This window comes from Nannobrachium achirus (genome assembly GCF_963921795.1).
Source record: "Nannobrachium achirus genome assembly, chromosome: 8".
Taxonomy (NCBI): domain Eukaryota; kingdom Metazoa; phylum Chordata; class Actinopteri; order Myctophiformes; family Myctophidae; genus Nannobrachium; species Nannobrachium achirus.
Window position 1 is genome coordinate 58,782,139 of NC_137817.1, and position 15,376 is coordinate 58,797,514.

The following is a 15,376-nucleotide window of genomic DNA, read 5'->3' on the forward strand; positions in this document are numbered from 1 at the left end:
AGAGGTGTTTATGGCGGCCATATTGGAATATGTTTTGTCATATCTTGGCTTCTAAATAAGACGGAACATTGATTTTAATGGCTAAACCTACTGTATATTTTTAGGGTCAAGGAATCAAATGGTCCAATTATTTCATTTTTGTATCATCCCATTGAAATACATAATCCACCATATGAGTAAAAAACCGACACAGCCCAGGCAGTAAGTCAGACACCAACTCAGAGTTCTTTTATATTTAACTGTAAACTTTAAATGTTTGTGTAACCATCTTAAACACCATGACGTGTAAAATCATAGACAGTCTCTATGCATCATCATAATCATTACTAGTAAGACGCCTCAGGGCGACATGCGACCTTGCCCTAAAGGCCAATTCTTGGCTATCTGGCCAGTGATCTATATCGGACCAGTTACCCAATCTCAACAGTGCCTGTTGAAATTGGCAGAACATGCCCATACTGTATATGGGCATTGCCAGATATGCCCTTAATATTGATGACATCGGGGCAGGGATCTCCATATATGGGCATAGACCCGACAAGGACGTAATTAATGTGCAAGTGTGATATGGGAATGCCCATATGTCAGAACATGCCCATATATGGGCATGTATATGGGTATAAAATATATGGGCATAAAAGGGACATGAAGCCAGGAGTGTGATGTCAGAGCAGCAAACCCATTCAGTTAAGAGTGGTTCCTCTACATCACAGTGACATCAGAGCATGATGATACTGACTGACTGAAGGAAGCACTGACACAGAGGGAGACAAGCTGCAACATTTCTCATGGTATACTGCGACCTTCGGTCGCAACAACAATCATCACTTTTGTGCATCAGAGCTTGGGAATCATCATCGTTCTGGAACTGGCTGCTGCAATGATACATGTCAATACAGGCTTAGCTTTGTAGGAACATCTGCTAGAAGAACAGTCAGATTTACACTTGCATTGGACCATCTCAAGGATGGCCTTTGGGTCTGGGAGGACTTATGTAGTCGTTGGTTTCAGCATGCCAATAAAGTGTTTGAAGTACCCATTTTGCAGGGGATCCAGCTGTGGATCCTTCAGAGCAATGGCTGCTTGTGTCCATGCCCTTGTTCAGACATGGACTCTCATGATTGTGCTGCTTCAGAGCTCCAGGTGTTGGAGGGAGCTTGTCACTTTCTGCTCTATGTTTGCAGAACAGTATGCCATCGCAGTTCAGGAATGGTCTTGATGTTGTTTCTTTTGGATGAGTAAGCTGCACATACAAGGACTCCAGTGTTGACAGCATTCCTTCTGTCACTTTTGCTTCATCCAAAAGCATCTACAGAGCATTGATAACGTCTTCATCTGTTTTGAGCTAGATCTGTGCATTTTGTTTGGTTTTCCTTCTTCGTGGTTATTTTCTTCAAAGACCAGGTATAAATGTATCTAGAAGCAGATGTGATGATCAGCTTGGAAGATCCCCTGTTGTACTCTAGAGTGTTGGCAGCAAGATAGATCAGCCTTAGTCTGACACCAACCTCAGACACATAACACATATGTGTTTGATGTTGGTGTCATCTCTGACTTGAGACTTGAATAGAAGCTTCTACTTGTCTTGGTTTATCTCTGGTTGCACTCTTCAGAGAATCTTTTGTCATAATCTTGTGTTAGTTGCATCAGTCTGTCGTTGAATAAGCCACTCAGATCCTTGACTGTCACTACAGTCGCAATTTTTTTTGCTCAGCTTCTGCACAAACACCATGCCATCCACTAGTGCTGTCTAATGACTGTAAACCCTGTATCTGTTGCATCTTGGTGGGTAGAATCTCCAGCTTGAGGTGGCTGGTCTTCATGGGGCATATCTTCTCTTGTCACACAGGTGGAATCTCGCTTTTTCGAACGCACATCATTTCAACAGCGGAGTCGGCAGGTATCGCTACTCACCCCACGGAGGTTACGTTTGGTTGTTGAAAAGATGACTTGTAGAAATAGCGACACGCTCCCTGTCACACAGGGAGGTTCTCCTGTATAGGCAAGGCAACCTAGCTGCAGAGTCTACCTTGGGAGCATATGTCGCTGTTTCTACATGTCATATTTTCGACAACCAAACCTAACCCAAACCCTAACCTCCGTGGGGTGAGGCAATATCCTGCCGACGCTCCGTTGTCGAAATGTTGCGTTGTCGAAAGAGCAAGATTTCCCTGTCTACCTCAAAACACATGACGATGTTAACAATGCTCTGCAGACTGGATGAAGCTGAAATTATGGAAGAAATGCTGTCAACACTGGAGTCCTTTGTATATGCATCAACATCAAGACAATCCCTGCAATGCCATGGCATCTGTTCTGCAAACACCTGGAGCTCTGAAGCAGAGCATCTTCAGGGTCCATGTCCAAACAAGGGCATGGACACAAGCAGCCATTGCACTGAAGGATCCACAGCTAGATCCCCTGCGAAATGGGTATTTCAAACACTTGATTGGCATGCTGAAACCAACGACCACAGAGGTCCTCCCAGCCCCAAAGGCCATCCTTGAGATGGTCCAATACAAGTGTAAATCTGAAGTGATGAAAATTATTATGATGATGATAGAAATTGTATATGATTACACATGTCATGATGTTCAAAATGGTCACACAAACATCCAAAGTTCACTACTAAAATACATCTCAATAAAAATAACTCAAGATAGAGTTATCTGACTTACTGCCTGAGCTGTGCCATTTTTTACCCATATGGTGGATTATGCATTTCAATGGGATGTTACAAAATAATGAATGATAACTTGAACCATTGGATTCCTTGACCCTGAAACTGTAGGTTTAGCCATTGAAATCAATGTTCCATGTTATTTAAGTCAAGATATTACAAAACATAAATTTTACAACGGCCATTTTGTCAATACCAATATGGCCGCCGCAGACATCTGGGCAAATGGGGACATTTATTTTCTGATTCCTTAGACAATATCCTTTCCAAAAATGTATATTGCAAATCTTCAGAAATAATAATAATAATAATATTGCAAGAAAACAACCACGCCAGGCCGTTTTGGACCCAGTCATGCATCTAAGGGTTAATGTTGTAATTATTTGAGCTTTATAACTACCACCATTGGATTCCTTGACCCTGAAAATGTAGGTTTAGCAGTTAAAATCAATGTTCCAGCTTATTTAGAGGCTGAGATATTACAAACCGTAATTTTATGGTGGCCATTTTGTAACTTCCAATATGGCCACCATAAACACATCTGGGCAAATGGAAACATTGATTTTCTGATTCCTTAGACAATAACCTTTCCAAAAATGTATAGTTTTGCAAATCTTCACAAAAATCCAACAAAAGTATAAGGGACCTGACTACCTCCACCCCTGATTCCTCACATGGCCATCTTTTAGCTCCACCATCAGGTCGATTTGTGCAATACACATTTTTGGACACTACTCCTACAGATTTTGGCCTAAAATCACGGAAAGCGGTACACAGTATCTCTAAAGTCATGTCATCAACATGGATCTGTCCCATTTCCCATATTCCCTCCCGATTGGCTACGATTGCCTTCTAAAGTTTGTGTATGCCGATTAGGGAGTCTTACTGGTGGTATTATTATGAAGCATGTCAGAGCAGTTCAGCCCACAATGAAATAAATACACTGATTGAGGTCAGTTATTATATTAGGCACCCATCCTCTATGTGAATGGCTTGCGGATGAAGATAGCATCCAGTTTGTTTGTGTTAAATTGTGCTAAACATTGGGTTGGATTCTTGAGGAAATTGAAGACGATTCTATTCTTTTCTCTGCATGACATCAGGCGCGGAGTCTTTCCGATACCGATACTAGTATCTGTAAAGCTGCACAGACTGCCCTACAGGGGTTTTAACAATGAATTTAAAAACCTTTTCGTAACTTAAGTAGCCTATATATTTTTCTTTACCCCATTTCCAGGCCTATAGCAATGTTGCCATAATGAGGCTCTTAAACATGTGTGCTATCAGTTCCCCGGCCCTAGACACTCACGTGACAAAAATGACAGATCTACAAGCAAACAATGTGTCACAGTGCAACGTGATATGTTGCTTCGAGTAGAGATGCTCCGATTGTGATTTTTGGGGCCGATACCGATCACCTGGAATCAGTATCTGCCGATACCGAAATTCCCGATCACAGCGTCAAATCCATAAATTATTATTTTTATTGTGTTACTGTAGCAGCATCTATATATTTAGTGATTTTTCTTACAGAACATTGACATTGTATATTAAGTATAAACATTAGGAGATTGCAGGCTGAGGACCTTCCAAATCAACTTGTAGGAGTTGAAGCTGAGGTTACATTCAGTCCCACAGATAAATATTGTGAAAATAGCTGAACTAGCTTGTAGATCGGCAAAGCCGATACCGATCAAAGCCGACAGAGGCATTAAAGGCCAATCACGATCACTCACCGATCAATCGGCACATTTCTAGCTTCGAGAACTATTTTTATTTTTATTTTTTTTATTTTACAAAAACAAAATCAAAAGCCAAAAAGTAAAACTATGTAAATTATATCCAAACATTTTCCAAAACATTTAATTAATAAATTCAAACCTTTTCCAGGTCTGAAAAAAAGAGAAAATTTCCAGGAATTTTGTGACTATGGAAACCCTGGTATTGATAATGGTGAATATGCTCCAGTCTATGCTAATCCAATACCAAATCATTTATCACAATATGATATTTCATGTACAGTATCTCTTTTTTTAATGCTTGCTTCAGTTGATGTTGAATTGCCGTTTAATCTATGGACTATTTTCATTATTATTGTACAACACTTTAATGGTTGTGAATGTGAATGGCATTTATTTATTCAAGGACCCCCATATCTCTGGAACTTAGATCTCTCAGAGTTAGAGACATGTAAGGGCACATTTTGGGTCCCCTCGAGGAGCCCTGAGGGTACTGTACACATGTACAGTAAATAAATACATACAGTATATCCAGACCATGTACACCCACACACATCACACTATATAGACATACATCTCCTCTCTTCCACCAATACCCCTACACTCTCAGTTAAATTATCACTGAGGACTTTACAGCAGGGGTCTTCAACAGGGGGTCCGGGACCCCTAGGGGGTCCTGAGAGTAACTAGATTGGCTATTCTCTGATAGTTGGGAGTTGAGGGGAAAAGAGCAGACCAAGTACAGAGCCCAAGTTCAAGTTGACAAAATATTGAGTGTTATAACTCCAGAGGTTCGATTAGGGTCCCATAATAGTATGAATATCAGAAATATATTATATACAGTATCAGAAGGGGGTGACCTACCTAATTCTTATCAAACTGGAGGGTCCTTGAAATAATATATAACATTTTAAAATAAAAGTGTGGTATTAAACCACTGCTCTATATTAGCCATAAATTATAACTGACATAACCTCCGCATATTAGCATCCTCTCCGGAGTTATAATTTATGGCTAGCTCTATATGGGGGTTCACTTCAAAAATGACAACCTTCAATTTACTTACTTACAGCTTTTTCTCAAGTTCAACGTCAAAAAGCAACCCTTAAACTCAGACAGTGTTACAAATGGAACCGCACTGACAGAGCTAAATTAATACTAACAACTAATGTAAACTGCATTTGTAACACTGTCAGAGTTAAATGAACACGGTCAAAGTTAAATGAACACTATATCTACTAGTGTAAACAGAGTGTAGTTTCATGGCTGAGCTGTTAATCAAAGCTAACATTAACAACATAGCTGTCTGTCACCACTTTAGCCACCAATAAAACTATAAAAACACCATTTAAAACCAAACCAAAACACACGACAACACTTTACATTGTCACGTCAAGTCGTTAGGAGGTCAGAATGGTTACCTTAGTGTTGAGAACGGCCTCTTTGGACGCCTTATTTGCGTGTTTTCTGGTGTTAAAGTTTAAAGTTAGCTGCTGGCTTTCATCTTTTCTTCTTCTTCCACAACACAAGCCACGCAGCGAGACGCGCTTACGTCACGCAACGTCGACGACGCACGCCGTGAAAGCGTGTCGTCTGATTGGTCCGCGATAGCCGTGCGTAATATTACAGTCATGGATGCACCTCAATTTGCTGTGGAGCAATCTAGCTAATTTTTGACGTACGTCTACATAAACGTTTATATTTCAAAAATAAGGTGCATATTAAAAGTGTATTGATGTCCCAATATATTACGCTTAATCAGAATTAACCGTATTGTCACCATTGCTTAATAAGAAGCATTTCAATCTTATTGGTTACCATTTTCTAAAGAAGTTGTAATGTATCAGAGTGCAGTACACCTCTTGACCAATAGGGTCACGTGAGAAAGATTCGAGAAAATGGCTTCCGATCGGATCAAAATGCTTTTTATTAAACAATACAGAGAATAAGGGTAATTCTGCTTAAGCGTACTATATTGTGATATGTGTGAGCCTTCGTTAAACACTTTATTTTTGAAATGTTAATGCTTTTATCTACGTTAGTGGCAAATTGGTAAAATGTCTCAACACCAGGTTATGGTGGATCCATGACTGTCATGAAGATATGTCAGTTATGATTCAGGGCTGCCGAGCTGCTGTAGCCAACGCAGACCACAGAGAGGCGGTGTTGTACATTAAACCACTGTCAAAGTGTCTCAATGCTGTCCGAATCCTCTCTATTGTCACATTCTCAGCAGCAGTACAATAATTATCTTTTAAATGTAGGCAAGCTTCCATGCAAAGAAATTTATATTGTAATGTTTGTGTATATAGTCTACATACCGTAAGAATGGCTATTTATTTGTTATCAATTAACCACACACTCCTAAATTCCTAATAATTTGATGACCAAAAGAGTCTCCACCTATCGGCCCGAAGTGACCAGTGGTGGACAGTAAATGTTTTGAGTATCTACAAGCTCACAACACTTGAATAGATCTGCTATTGTAGATCTGTTTTTATTTTGTATTTATATATGAGTGAATACACAGGTTGTGTAGCATGTGCAGAGAGATTAGGCCTTAAAAGTACAGAAATTAATGGGGGAAAGTGTATTTTTTTCAACAACTATGAAAACTCGAAGGTCACTGAGGCACCAGTCGTCTCGTCCAGAGGTTCCCAAACAGCTCAAGGTCCATAAAGAGAAATCAAACGTTTGCCTGGGACCCAAACTAGTGGATCTAAGATGCAAACCACCAAATGAATATGTGTTTGTCCACGGACACCTCAAGCTGTGAGCTTGTAGATCGTCTATTTCCAAATTGCCAATGTGTACAGGTTTAAAGAGCTCATAGTAGGCTAGTCACTTCTTTATTTCTTTTGGGCTTCAGAGACCTGGTTTGCTGATTTCTCTTATAAAATCTGTCAATCAGTGACAGAACCTCTCCACTGGGGGTCGCTAGATCCACATCATCGGCTCATCAGGAGAACCATTCAGATTCATTTCATATCATTCATAAGACATGTTTCTGTAAGTCATGTTTATCTGCCTTTATTTATATCTACCCGACTCTACTCTCCTAACACTGATGTTTCATCCTGCCTTATTGCCAATGTCCTCGGCCTCTCAGAACGCTTGATACGAAGCAATCACTTTCTTCCCAAAGTCAAAAAATGATGGGTGTTTAAAGTCATTGTGTCTTGGACTGACTTTTTGCCTTTTAACAGGTTCATAATGTTCTGTCACTGCAGAGTAGATTAGGACATTTTATGTCGGAGCCAGAACTGTGAGAATGTTTCAAAGGAAGCAGAAGAAAGTTATATGTTGGTATGATGATGATGATTTTTCTTTTTTTGTGATGCATCTATGCGTTTTTGTTTTGGTCTGTGTGTTCATATTCTGAGGGAGTTGATGTACAAATGACAGATGCTGTGCACACTGTGGTACTTAAATAAATGTTGTATACGATATGTTGTAATGATTCTGACATTTTAGTGTATTTATTTTAGTTTTGTCCATTTGTGGCATTATTCCAATTTAGGAGGTGTGGTAGCCATTTCATTGATTTTCAGCCATTTTTGGCCAAGGTGTGCGGTTCCTTTTTTCCTACCTTTCATTACACAGTAGGTTGTGAAATTGTTTATGTATAAAACATAAGCTTTTAGCAAAATTGACTATGTGTATGTTTCATTGTTCTGGGGGCCAATCAATTACGTTGAAGCATTTTCTTCAAATGTGCTACATTTCAATCATGATCTAAATTCACATGCATACTAAGGCACCAATACTTGTTTCAGATGTTAGGTAGATGTATATATGACATTTGAGAAAGATTTTGAGTTTCGTTTTTTTTTTTTGTTATTCACTTTCATATACAATTCTGACTGGTGACAAAAATCGGACAGGTGTTTTACGGAGATATTTTAACCCTAAGTCCACAAGGGTATTGGCTATGCAAAAATGCATTGAACAAGTAGTGCCCAGATGTGGGAACGAAATCAATCTAATAACTTTTTCTCTTTAGGCAATACAGCCTATTACCACTACCTGTTGAGAGAATCAATAGTTAGACACTGATATGTCTTGATGATTTATTCAATACAACAGATGACAATAATATGACATTAATTCCTATGTAATATAATGAGAACATAATAGTAAAGAATAGAAAAGGAGAAAGGAAAAAGAGATGAGAGAAGGAAAGGTGGACAGGGTCCAGTTGTCTCGGAAGGCAACGGGAATCGGACACCGATCTATATTTTGCAATGATACATACACAATATTGTTAAGATAATTCTGAGGACTGACATTCCTTCTGTCTGACCAAAAGATGTGTTCTCTCGGCACTTGAGTATGGAAGGTCAATTATGCCTGACTATGAAATGTGCTGCTCCACGCTCGGTGGCCAAGAGAGGCGACACTACCCTGACCAACTACTAACTAATGTGTTCCATTCTTATCAACTGATAATGGAAGGCCCACTGCTATAAGCCGAGGCCATTGTCACTGCCCTAGCCAGAATACTGACGTCTGATATAAGAAGCATTCTCCTTGCGTTCATAACACCTTAGAACTTGTCGTCTTGCTGTCTGGGTCTGCCGCTTGCCTACAGGGGAATAGCTAGTGCACTTGACCTTGCTGAATGAGCCTGCTGCTTCATAACACAGTACACTGAGGGTGTACTAAACATGACATTAACTACTCATTTACTTCCCTTGCTAGGACAATATATTCAGACACATAAGCATACAGTCATATATTAATATAACCAAAGTAAGAGGAATATTAAATATATTGTTACTATATCAATTCAATTCAATTCAAAGGAGCTTTATTGGCATGAGAAAACATAGGTTTACATTGCCAAAGCAAGTGTCACAAAAATATATAAAAACAGTTGAAAATGGGGAACATACATACAGATGGAGGGGGTACAGCATTGTGTAAACAGAGCTATGTCACATTTTATATATTTTATATAAAGCTTTTGGAACAAATAGCAGCATTATTTTTTTTCTCAAAATGCATTTAAAGGTAGCAGCTCTGTTTCATACTGTGCAGATGGTCTAGATGTCATTCCATGGTTTGTAGTCCTTAGGGTGCATTGTGTTTTCTAGCCTTCTTTATATCAATAATTGATAGATCAATAGCCTAAAAAGGAATATAAATTGTAACTCTAATAGCCGTGACTGGCCATTGTAAGATGTTACACCAAACATGGTGTCATCCAACCACCTACTTTTCATTGCACCCAGGTGGTCTCATTGACTTTTTTTTTTTTTTTTTAGGATAGATTATTTGACCAACCTGCTGCTGTCACACCTTTTTCTTTTATGAAGATCTTATCAATGTGAAGATTGAAAACCCAAACCACCTTACTTACAGTCCTTGACTCAGAAAGGACATGTAATAGAATACCTCCCCCTCACAAAGACAAACATGTTCCTCTGGGAAAAAATTTGGAACTGGCGTCTAAATTCAGAGAAAAGAGAAAAGATGAACGGGACACAGATAGATAAATATCTACTGTATATCCTAAAGCACTGGTTCTCAAACTGGGGGTCGGTACCCAGGTGGACCCTCAAATGATTTTGGGGGGTCCCTGTTAAATAACTTAAATATGGATCTATAAATCCATAACCAAATAAGACTCAAAGACAGCTAAAAGACTATATCAATACATTGTTGTATTTGAAGAGAATCAGACAAAGAGGACAAAACAGTGAGCTGCCATCCTAGTGGCAGCTTTCTAGTCTCTCTCTCCTAAAATGAAGGTTTAGACTTACAGTATATGAAGTACAATATCCGTGGGACTCGTTGATTGGTTCACAGATCATAACAAGAATACAGAGATACGTAGGGTCCTGGTGACTTTCCACTAACCAGAATTTACAGTACAACCAAAACATGGTCTCAGGGTAACCTGTACTGTAAGTTCAGACAGTAGTTCACAGAATATAACCTTTATGGTCATATGGTCCTCATACATGAATCATACAATTATGTATCATAATTCATATCTAACAGTACTCCAGGAGGACTTTAGCCAAAAATAGCAAAAATTCTTGGCAAAAAGCTTAGTACATAGTGAAAGGTCAAGTTTATTAAGTATTGACGGTTCGAGTGGTTAAATATCTGAAAACACAATTCACTAGCAAAGACCACACCATCAAACAGATAACCAGTTGAGTTGTATTTATTGAATGGATACGGTGTGTATGGATGAAGACTGATTGAGGGATGTACTGAGGATGGTGTGGTGTAGATGAGTTGTGTGGTGTAGATGGGTTGAAGAGGCATGGGTGCTTGTTGATCTGAGTGCTAGCAGGTAGCAGTTAGTGGTTCCAGGGGGCGATGAACCCTGGGTGTTTGGCTTTGGGGTCCTCGGATCTGGAGTGGCGCCGTGGTCCATGGACCTGGAGTGGCACCGAGGTCCATGGATCTGGAGTGGTGCCGATTTCCGCTTTAAGGCCCCCCCTGGAACCTGAAGGAAAGGATGAGGAAATGTTAGTGGAGCGCATGAGAAAAGTGTGGAGATTGGGGTGGTGGAGGGATGCGAGAACGGATCGGAGGGTAGTAGGTGGAGGTGGTCGTGTATAAATACAACTCTTGGTTGGTTTGGGGGAGGAGATAGGGGAGGAGTTGTAATCAGTGGGATCACAAGCAGGTGAGCTTGGGAGGAGTGGAAGTCAGCCAGATTGAAGGCAATAACATAGTGGGGAGATAGTTCTCCGGTGTGGTCTATATGCTCCTGAACTTTTGTTGTTCCAACAGCATTTCACTAGCAAAGACCACACCATCAAACAGATAACCAGTTGAGTTGTATTTATTGAATGGATACGGTGTGTATGGATGAAGACTGATTGAGGGATGTACTGAGGATGGTGTGGTGTAGATGAGTTGTGTGGTGTAGATGGGTTGAAGAGGCATGGGTGCTTGTTGATCTGAGTGCTAGCAGGTAGCAGTTAGTGGTTCCAGGGGGCGATGAACCCTGGGTGTTTGGCTTTGGGGTCCTCGGATCTGGAGTGGCGCCGTGGTCCATGGACCTGGAGTGGCACCGAGGTCCATGGATCTGGAGTGGTGCCGATTTCCGCTTTAAGGCCCCAAAAGTGGTGCTTGCTTTGTCACGAACACATGGCATGGGCAGGGTTGGACCACTGGAACGGATGTGGTCCTGGTGACTTTGCTGATGGGTGACGTCATCACGCTGAACAGGTTTGTGTGTGATGTCCCCGTGGAGAGCAGGCGGGTAGGTGGTGTCCCCGTGGAGAGCAGGGTGTCCCCGTGGAGAGCAGGCGGGTAGGTGGTGTCCCCGTGGAGAGCAGGGTGTCCCCGTGGAGAGCAGGCGGGTAGGTGGTGTCCCAGTGGAGAGCAGGCAGGCAGGTGGTGTCCCAGTGGCGAGCTGGCACGTAGGTGGAGTCGTCGTGGCGAGCCGGCACGTAGGTGGAGTCGTCGTGGCGAACTGTCACGCAGGTGGAGTCGTCGTGGCGAACAGGCACGTGGGTGGAGTCGTCGTGGCGAACTGTCACGCAGGTGGAGTCGTCGTGGCGAACTGTCACGTAGGTGGAGTCGTCGTGGCGAACAGGCACGTGGGTGGAGTCGTCGTGGCGAACGGGCACGTAGGTGGAGTCGTCGTGGTGAACAGGCACGTAGGTGGAGTCGTCGTGGCGAACAGGCACGTAGGTGGAGTCGTCGTGGCGAGCTGGCACGTGGGTGGAGTCGTCGTGGCGAACAGGCACGTGGGTGGAGTCGTCGTGGCGAACAGGCACGTAGGTGGAGTCGTCGTGGCGAACTGCCACGCAGGTGGAGTCGTCGTGGCGAACAGGCACGTAGGTGGAGTCGTCGTGGCGAACTGTCACGCAGGTGGAGTCGTCGTGGCGAACAGGCACGTAGGTGGAGTCGTCGTGGCGAACTGTCACGCAGGTGGAGTCGTCGTGGCGAACAGGCACGTGGGTGGAGTCGTCGTGGCGAACAGGCACGTGGGTGGAGTTCTGTACTGGGGTTGCTTGTATGGGCAAGAACTCCAAATCTTCATCTCTCTCTTGGTTGTACGGGTGTATGAGGAAGTAGCGGCTGGACGGTACAGGGGCCCAAAAGAAGCCGCGACGAGATCTGGTGGATCTCGGATGGCACGGGTGCGACGGACCAGGTGTTGGAATGAATACTGGAGTGAATACTGGAGTGAATACTGGAGTGAATACTGGAGTGAATGCTGGAGTGAATGCTGGAGTGAATGCTGGAGTTAACCGGCGTGGGTTGACGGGGGGAATGTAGGTTAGAAATGGGGGCGGTTGACGGGGACGGGCGGTTAGCGGGGACGGAACTGCGTGAGCAGGTGGTGGGGGTGGGGGAGGAGTGCGATGGTCCCTGTGCCGAGCTTGGCGGCGGGCGGGGGAAGGAGACGAGGGGTTGGGGGGCTAGTGCCGACGAGGCGACTTGGAGGGTGATGGAGACTGAGGGGGTGGGCAGCGACGTAACGGTCGCTGGGGGGGGACCGGGACCTGCTAGAGCAGGTGGTCGAGGATGAGAAGGGGGCGAGCGCCGACGAGGCGACTTGGAGGATGATGGAGACTGGGGGGGGGGGGGCGGGCAGCGGTGTGCCGGTGGCTGGAGGGGACCTGCTGGAGCAGGTGGTGGGGAAGGAGGAGGGACGTGGTGGTCCCTGTGCTGCGCTTGGCGCCGGGGAGATACTGCACAAGCAGGGTAAAGGGGAGGGGGAAATGTTGTGGTCCCGGCGACGTGTGCGTCGCTGGGACGAAGCTGCCTGAGCAGTCGGGGGAGGGGCGTCACGGACCCTGCGCCGTACTTGGCGCTGAGGCGAAGGGGATGAGGATGAGGAGCAGGGGGACATTCGCCTACGTGGCGACCTGAGGGGAGATGAGACGGGAGGGTGGCAGCGAGCTGGTTGCTGAGGGTGTGCGGGGTTGGGCGGGGTGTTCTTGCCACACCTGCCAGCGTGCTGGTGAGGGAGGAGGGGGGAGGAGGCACGCTGTGCCGGTTAGAGGAGGCACGCTGTGCCGGTTGGAGGAGGCACGCTGTGCCGGTTGGGGGAGGCACGCTGTGCCGGTCGGAGGGAGGAGGAGGCACGCTGTGCCGGTCAGAGGAGGACTGGTCGGAGGGAGGAGGAGGCATGCTGTGCCGGTTGGAGGAGGGCACGCTGTGCCGGTTGGAGGAGGGCACGCTGTGCCGGTTGGAGGAGGCACGCTGTGCCGGTTGGAGGAGGCACGCTGTGCCGGTTGGAGGAGGCACGCTGTGCCGGTCAGAGGAGGACTGGTCGGAGGGAGGAGGAGGCACGCTGTGCCGGTTGGAGGAGGGCACGCTGTGCCGGTTGGAGGAGGCACGCTGTGCCGGTTGGAGGAGGGCACGCTGTGCCGGTTGGAGGAGGCACGCTGTGCCGGTCGGAGGGAGGAGGAGGCACGCTGTGCCGGTCAGAGGGAGGAGGAGGCACGCTGTGCTGGTCGGAGGGAGGACTGGTCGGAGGGAGGAGGAGGCACGCTGTGCCGGTTGGAGGAGGCACGCTGTGCCGGTTGGGGGAGGCACGCTGTGCCGGTCGGAGGGAGGAGGAGGCACTTCATACCTGGAAATTGTATGACAAAACAAACAAGGGAACAGTTGTGAATGTGGTTAGCACTGGAAGCCGAGTAGCTGTCACTGGCTGTATCGCTGCTGGACTGAAGGCAGCTGTGGGTGGGAGGGGATGTTGTAATGGTTTAGCACTGGAAGCCAGGTAGGCAGTTGCAGGCTATGGCTGCTAGGCTTAAAGGCAGCCGTGATAGTAAAGGCTAGGAGGGGATGTTGTAGTGGTATAGCAGTTGCATTTATTGAACGTTGTGGCAGAGAAAACGTTGTGGCATGGAATGCATTGGGAGAGGGGGCAGTGCCTTGGTGACTGAAGGCTGTGCCTTAGGAGGCGGATGGATAGTGAAGTGAATAATGGAATGAGGACTGAAGTGGGAGTAGGGGTGAATACTGGAGTGAATGAATACTGGAGTGAATTATGGAATGGATGCGGGAGTGAATACTGGAGTGAATGGTAAGTGACTGGCTTGGTTAGCAGGGGGAGAAAATGTTAGTGATGGGGGAGTTTAACGGGGACGACGGGGACGGACGTTGGGTGGGAGGTGTAGTAGGATGGAGGCCGTACGGGGATGGAGATGGATGACAGGTGGGGTGGCAGGTAAGGGTGGGGACGGCGGGAGCCACGACGGCGGCGTCGGTGTGGCGTGGGAGGGCGTGACGTGGGAGGAGGGTAAGGGAACCGGAGGGACATTAGTGCCGGTATATGGCGGGGAGTAGGGGGGCGGCAGTGAATGGAGCGGGGGGGGGGGGGAGGGGGAGTGGGGTGCCTGGCGCACGGGCCCTGGAGGGTCTGGGAGGGCGGTGCTGCACAGAGCGGGGAGGAGGGGGGGGAGGCAGGGTGCTCGGGGCATGAGCCCTGGGTTGTGTGGCTCTGGCCCTCGATTGGCTGGGCCTGGACCGAGACCCCAAAAGAGCCGTGATTAACGGATGAATGAATACTGGAATGAATGAATACTGGAGTGAATTATGGAATGGATACGGGAGTGAATACTGGAGTGAATGGTAAGTGACTAGTTATAATGGTTTAGCACTCGAAGCCAAGTAGGCAGTCGCTGGCTATGGTTACTGGGCTGAAGCAGACGTGGAGGAATGGCTAGAGGGGGATGTTGTAATGGTTAGCACTGGAAGCCAGGCGGGCAATCGCTGGCTGTGGCTAGAGGCCTAGACCAGCTATGGATGCAATGTTGGTAGATGTAGTTTGGAATAAATGCTGAGCTTGCCTTAAATGGTGCAATGGTTACTGTGGAATTCTGCCTGGACATACGAGGATAGGGACAGAATGTAATGCGACGATGTGATGTCGCGACAATGTGTTGGGATGGATGGATGGATGTGGATGGATGGATGTGGATCGCCGGCACGATCTCTAGATGTGAGCGGCCCGAAGGGCCGCGAACCT

The 15,376-nt window shown here is 45.6% G+C and overlaps 1 protein-coding gene across 1 annotated transcript in view; it reads right to left on the reverse strand.

Moving 5' to 3' along the window:
* Nucleotides 1-5,924, reverse strand: part of pcsk7 (proprotein convertase subtilisin/kexin type 7) — a gene marked incomplete at its 3' end in the record, with an annotated part of 57,798 nt that extends 51,874 nt beyond the window's left edge. Inside the window, exon 1 of the mRNA XM_080731109.1 lies at nucleotides 5,841-5,924. The remainder of the gene's footprint in view (nucleotides 1-5,840) is intronic.
* Nucleotides 5,925-15,376: the final 9,452 nt, after the last annotated feature.